General features: G+C 37.6%; 1 pseudogene; it reads left to right on the forward strand.

Annotated features, from left to right (window-relative positions):
• The first annotated feature begins 1,114 nt into the window (after positions 1-1,114).
• On the forward strand, positions 1,115-1,225 carry LOC118010140 (annotated as a pseudogene).
• Positions 1,226-7,221: the final 5,996 nt, after the last annotated feature.

Raw genomic sequence — 7,221 nt, forward strand, 5'->3', positions numbered from 1 at the left:
TTTGGAGACTCTCCAGTTATTTTTCTGTCATTGATTTCTAGTTAAATTCAGTTTTGTCCTGAGAGCAGACTTCGTACAATTTCTATATTTTTTTTATTTGGTAAGATGTTTTATTGCCTCTAATGTGACCTTTTTTTTTTTTTTTTAAGATTTTATTTATTCATTTGACAGAAAGTGAGAGCATGGGAGAGGGAGAGAGAGCATTAGCAGGGGGGAGCTGCAGAGGGAAAGGGAGAAGCAGGCTCCCTGCTGAGCAGGGAGCCCGATGTGGGACTCGATCCCATGACCCTGGGACTAAGACCTGGGCTGAAGGCAGATGCTTAACTGACTGAACCACCCAGGCGCCCCTAATATGGTCCATCTTGATGAATGTTCTATGTGAACTTGAGAAGAGTGTGTATCCTACTGTTCTCAATGAAGTAGTCTAAAGTTGCCAATTATATCAAGTTGGTTGATTTGTTAAGTTCAACTATGTCCTTACTGATTTTCTGCCTGCTGGATCTGTCGATTTCTGACAGATGGATATTAAAGTCTCCAAATATGATAATGGATTGATTTATTTCTCTATAATTCTATTAGTTTTGCCTTAAATAGTTAGATGTTCTGTTGTTAGGCATATATATGTTAAGGATTGGTATGTCTTCTTGGAGATTAATCCCTTTAACATTATGTAATACCCTCCTTCATCTCTGGTAATTTTTTTTTAGCTTTGAAGTTTGCTCTGCCTGAAATTAACATAGCTACCTTTACTTTCTTTTGATTAGTATTATTCTGGTGTATTTTTCTACTTCATTTTTAAAATTTATATATGTCTTTATATTTAAAGAGAATGTCCTGTATACAATGCATTGTTAGTCTTCTTCTTTAATCCACCCTGACAATCTTAGTCTTATTTTGTGCATTCAGGTCATTGATATTCAAAATGATTTTTGTTGTAATTGGATAAATAACTACCATATTTGTTGTGGTTTCCTATTTGTTGCACTCCTTCTTTCTTCTTTTTTTTCTCCTCAATTTCTGCTTTTTAGTGGTTTTAATAAAACATTTGTATGATTACATTTTTCTCTTCTTTCTTAGCATATTAGTCATACTTTAAAAAAAAAATAGCGGTTGCAGCTTTGCACAGTGGCAGTATCATAGCCAATGAGGTTTATCTGAGGCGCAATTATTGCTAATTGAAAAAACTTCCAGGACAAACAAAAACTAAAGGAATTTGCAAACACAAAAGCAGCCCTACAAGATATCTTGAAAGGGGTCCTCTAAGCAAAGAGAGACCCTAAAAGCAACATAGACCAGAAAGGAGCACAGACAATATATGGTAACAGTCACCTTACAGGCAATACGATGGCACAAATTCCTATCTTTCAATAGTTGCCCTGAGTGTACATGGGCTAAATGCACCAATCAGAAGACATAGGCTATCAGATTGGATTAAAAAACAAGACCCATCGTATGCTGTGTGCAAGAGACTCATTTTAGAACCAAAGACACCCCCAGATTGAAAGTGAGGTTGTGGAAAATCATTTACAATGCTTATGGACACCAAAAGAAAGCTGGGGTGACAATCCTTATGTCAGACAAATTAGATTTAAACCAAAGACTGTAATACGAGATGAAGAAAGACATTATATCCTACTTAAAGGGGCTATCCAACAAGGAGATCTAACAATTGTAAATATCTATGCCCCTAACATGGGAGCAGCCAATTATATAAGGCAATTAATAACAAAAGCAAAGAAACACATCAACAACAATACAATAATAGTGGGGGACTTTAACACCCCCCTCACTGAAATGGACAGATCGTCCAAGCAAAAGATCAACAAGGAAATAAAGACTTTAAATGACACACTGGACCAAATGGACTTCACAGACATATTCAGAACATTCCATCCCAAAGCAACGGAATACACATTCTTCTCTAGTGCCCATGCAACATTCTCCAGAATAGATCACAACCTAGGTCATAAATCAGGTCTCAACCGGTACCAAAAGATTGGGATCATTCCCTGCCTATTTCCAGACCACGATGCTTTGAAACTAGAACTCAATCACAAGAGGAAAGGCAGAAAGAACTCAAATACATGGCGGTTAAAGAGCATCCTACTGAAGAATGAATGGGACAACCAGGAAATTAAGAAGAATTAAAAAAAATACATGGAAACCAATGAAAATGAAAACACAACTATTCAAAATCTTTGGGATGCAGCAAAGGCAGTCCTAAGAGGAAAGCATATAGCAATACAAGCCTTTCTCAAGAAACAAGAAAGGTCTCAAGTACACAACCTAACCCTACACCTAAAGGAGCTGGAGAAAGAACAGCAAATAAAGCCTAAACCCAGCAGGAGAAGAGAAATAATAAAGATCAGAGCAGAAATCAATGAAATAGAAACCAAAAGAACAGTAGAACAGATCAACCAAACTAGGAGTTGGTTCTTGAAAGAATTAACAAGATTGATAAGCCCCTGGCCAGACTTATCAAAAAGAAAAGAGAAATGACCCAAATCAACAAAATCATGAATGAAAGAGGAGAGATCACAACCAACACCAAAGAAATACAAACAATTATAAGAACATATTATGAGCAACTCTATGCCAGCAAATTAGATAACCTGGAAGAAATGGATGCATTCCTAGAGATGTATCAACTACAAAAACTGAACTGGGAAGAAATAGAAAACCTGAACAGACCTATAACCACTAAGGAAATGGAAGCAGTCATCAAAAATCTCCCAAAAAACAAAAGCCCAGGGCCAGATGGCTTCCCAGGGGAATTCTATCAAACATTTCAAGAGGAATTAATACCTATTCTTCTGAACCTGTTCCAAAAAATAGAAATGGAAGGAAAACTTCCAAACTCATTTTATGGGCCAGCATTACCTTGATCCCAAAGCAGACAAAGACTCCATCAAAAAAGAGAATTACAGACCAATATCCCTGATGAACATGGATGCAAAAATTCTCACCAAAATACTAGCCAATAGGATCCAACAGTACATTAAAAGGATTATTCACCATGACCAAGTGTGATTTATCCCTGGGCTGCAAGATTGATCAACATCTGCAAATAAATGAACGTGATACAATACAATAAAAAAAGAAAGAACAAGAATGATATGATCCTCTCAATAGATGCAGAAAAAGAATTTGACAAAGTACAGCATCCTTTCTTGATCAAAACTCTTCAGAGTATAGGGATAGAGGGTACATACCTCAATATCATAAAGCCCTCTATGAAAAACACACAGCGAATATCATTCTCAATGGGGGAAAAACTGAGAGCTTTCCCCCTAAGGTCAGGAACACGGCAGGGATGTCCACTATCACCACTGCTATTCAATATAGTATTAGAAGTCTTAGCCACAGCCATCAGACAACAAAAAGAAATCAAAGGCATCCAAATCAGCAAAGAAGAAGTCAATCTCTTACTCTTTGCAGATGATATGATACTTTATGTGCAAAACCCAAAAGACTCTACCCCAAAACTACTAGAACTCATACAGGAATTCAGTAAAGTGGCAGGATATAAAATCAATGCACAGAAATCAGTGGCATTCCTATACACCAACAAAAGACAGAAGAAAGAGAAATTAAGGAGTTGATCCCATTTACAATTGCACCCAAAACCATAAGATATCTAGGAATAAATCTAACCAAAGAGACAAAGGATCTGTAATCAGAAAACTATAAAATACTCATGAAAGAAATTGAGGAAGACACAAAGAAATGGAAAAACGTTCCATGCTCATGGATTGGAAGAACAAATATTGTGAAGATGTCAATGCTACCTAGAGCAATCTACACATTCAATGCAATCCCCATCAAAATACCATCCATTTTTTTTCAAAGAAATCGAAGAAATAATCCTAAAATTTGTATGGAACGAGAAAAGACCCCGAATAGCCAGAGGAATGTTGAAAAAGAAAAGCAAAGCCGGCGGCATCACAATTCCGGACTTCCAGCTCTATTACCAAGCTGTCATCATCAAGACAGTATGGTACTGGACAAAAACAGACACATAGATCAATGGAACAGAATAGAGAGCCCAGAAATGGACCCTCAAGTCTATGGTCAACTCATCTTTGACAAAGCAGGAAAGAACGGCCAATGGCAAAAAGACAGTCTCTTCAACAAATGCTGTTGGGAAAATTGGATAGCCACATGCAGAAGAATGAAACTGGACCATTTCCTTACACCACACACAAAAATAGACTCCAAATGGTTGAAAGACCTCAGTGTGAGACAGGAGTCCATCCAAATCCTAAAGGAGAACACAGGCAGCAACCTCTTTGACCTCAGCCGCAGCAACTTCCTCCTAGAAACATCGCCAAAGGCAAGGGAAGCAAGGGCAAAAATGAGCTATTGGGACCTCATCCAGATAAAAAGCTTTTGCAAAGCAAAGGAAACAGTCCACAAACCAAAAGACAACCGACAGAATGGGAGAAGATATTTGCAAATGACAGATCAGATAAAGGGCTAGTATCCAAAATCTATAAAGAACTCATCAAACTCAACACCCAAAGAACAAAGAATCCAATCAAGAAATGGGCAGAAGACATGAACAGACATTTTTCCAAAGAAGACATCCAAATGACCAACAGACACACGAAAAAGTGTTCAGCATCACTCGGCATCAGGGAAATCCAAATCAAAACCTCAGCGAGATATCACCTGACACCAGTCAGAATGGCTAAAATTAACAAGTCAGGAAATTGCAGATATTGGCGGGGATGCGGAAAAAGGGGAACCCTCCTCCACTGTTGGTGGGAATGCAAGCTGGTGCAGCCACTCTGGAAAACTGTATGGAGGTGCCTCAACAAGTTTAAAATAGAGCTACCATACGATCCAGCAATTGCACTACTGGGTATTTACCCCAAAGATAGAAATGTAGGGATCTGAAGAGGTACGTGCACCGCGATGTTTATAGCAGCAATGTCCACAATAGCCAAATTGTGGAAAGAGCCAAGATGTCCATCAACAGATGAATGGATAAAGAAGAGGTGGTATATATATACAATGGAATATTATGGAGCCATCAAAAGGAATGAGATCTTGCCATTTGTAACGACATGGTTGGAACTGGATGGTATTTGCTGAGCGAAATAAGTCAATCAGAGAAAGATATGTATCATATGACCTCACTGATATGAGGAATTCTTAATTTCAGGAAGCAAACTGAGGGTTGCTGGAGTCGGAAGTGGAGTGGGAGGGATGGGATGATTGGGTGATAGACACTGGGGAAGGTATGTGCTCTGGTAAGTGCTGTGAATTGTGCAAGACTGTTGAATCTCAGATCTGTAGCTCTGAAACAAATAATGCAATATATTTTAAGAAAAAAAAAAAAAAGAAGCTAGCAGGAGGGGAAGAATGAAGGGGGAGAAATCGGAGGGGGAGACGAACCATGAAAGGTGATGGACTCTGAAAAACAAACTGAGGGTTTTAGTGGGGAAGGGGGTGGGAGGATGGGTTAGCCTGATGATATGTATTAAAGAGGGCACATTCTGCATGGAGCACTGGTGTTATGCACAAACAATGAATCATGGAACACTACATCTAAAACTAATGATGTAATGTATGGGGATTAACATAACAATAAAAAATTTTAAAAAATAATGGTTGCATTAGAGTTTGCAATATATGTTTGTAGCTAATCCAAGTAATCTTTCAAATAACACTATACTACTGAACAGGTAGTGTATCATATAATAAGAAAATAATCCTATTTCTTCCCTCCTATGCCTAGTATCATTGCTGTCATTTATATTACTTATATATAAGCTTACATTAGCATATCTATATCATATATGCATACATAAGCACACATGATTGAATAAACTGTTGTTGTTATTTGGAACAAACTGTTATCTGTCAAATCAATTAAAATAAGAAAAATTAAAATTTTTCTTTCACTTTCACTTATTCCTTCTTCAGTGCTCTTCCTTTCTTTATGTACATTCACGTTTTGGACTTATATTATTTTCCTTTTTTCTAAAAAAACTCCTTTAGCATTTTTTGCAAGTCAGGTCTATGACAACAAATGCTTTCAATTTATGTTTCAGAAAGGACTTAATTCCCTTTCACTTTTGAAGGATAATTTTACAGTGCACAGAATTCTGGGTTAGTGTTTGTTTGTTTGTTTGTTTTTTTCCTCTCAACATTTGAAATACTATGCTCCCCACCCAACTTTCTTCTTGCTTGCATGGTTTCTGAAGAGAATTTAGATGTTATTCTTATCTTTGTTCCTCAGTAGGAAAGGTGTTTTATCTCTGGCTCCTTTCAAGATTTTTCTTTATCTTTGAATTTTGTGTAGTTTGAAGATGATATGCTTAGGTGACTTTTATTCTATTTTTTTGCATTTATTCTGCTTCGCGTTTTTTTTTTTTTTTAAGATTTTATTTATTTATTCATGAGAGACAGAGAGAGAGAGAAGCAGAGGGAGAAGCAAGCTCCCAAGGAGGAGGGAGCCTGATGCGGGACTCGACCCCAGGACGCTGGGATCATGACCTGAGCCGAAGGCAGACGCTTAACCGTCTGAGCCACCCAGGCGCCCTGCTTGGTGTTTTCTAAGCATCGTGCATCTGTGGTTTGGTGCCTGACATTAATCTGAAGAAATTCTTGATCACTAGTGTTTTGTGTACTTCTGTTTCTTTCTCTTTCCTCTCCTTCTGGTATTCCCATTACGTATGTGCTTTATCTTTTGTAGTTGTCCCATAGTACTTGGATATTGTTTTCTGTTTTGTTTTTCTAGGCTTTCTTCTCTTTGCTTTTCAGTTTTAGAAGTTGCTGTTGAGATATCCTCAAGCTCATCTCAAGATTTCTTCAAGATTCTTTCTCAGTCATGCCCAGTTTACTCCTAAGTCCATCAAAGACATTCTTCATTTCTGTTACAGTGTTTTTTGATCTCTGACATTTATTTTTAGTTCTTTCTTAGGCTTTCCATCTCTCTGCTACTATTGACTATCTGTTCTTGCATTTGGTCTACTTCAAGCATTAGAGCCCTTAGCATATTACTCATAGCTATTTAAATTCCTGGTCTGATAATTCTAACACTCCTGTCCTTCTGCTTTTGATGCTCTGTCTCTTCAGATTGTGGTTTTTGCCTTTTAGTATGCCTTGTGATTTTTTTCCTTCTTAGTCAGACATGATGTAACAAGTAAAAGGAACTGTTGTAAATAAGCCTTTAGGGTGAGGTGTAAGGGGAGGAAAAGCACTCCATGTCCT

The sequence above is a fragment of the Mirounga leonina genome, unplaced genomic scaffold, assembly GCF_011800145.1.
Source record: "Mirounga leonina isolate KUSES-001 unplaced genomic scaffold, KU_Mleo_1.0 Mir_128, whole genome shotgun sequence".
NCBI classification, from domain to species: Eukaryota; Metazoa; Chordata; class Mammalia; order Carnivora; family Phocidae; genus Mirounga; species Mirounga leonina.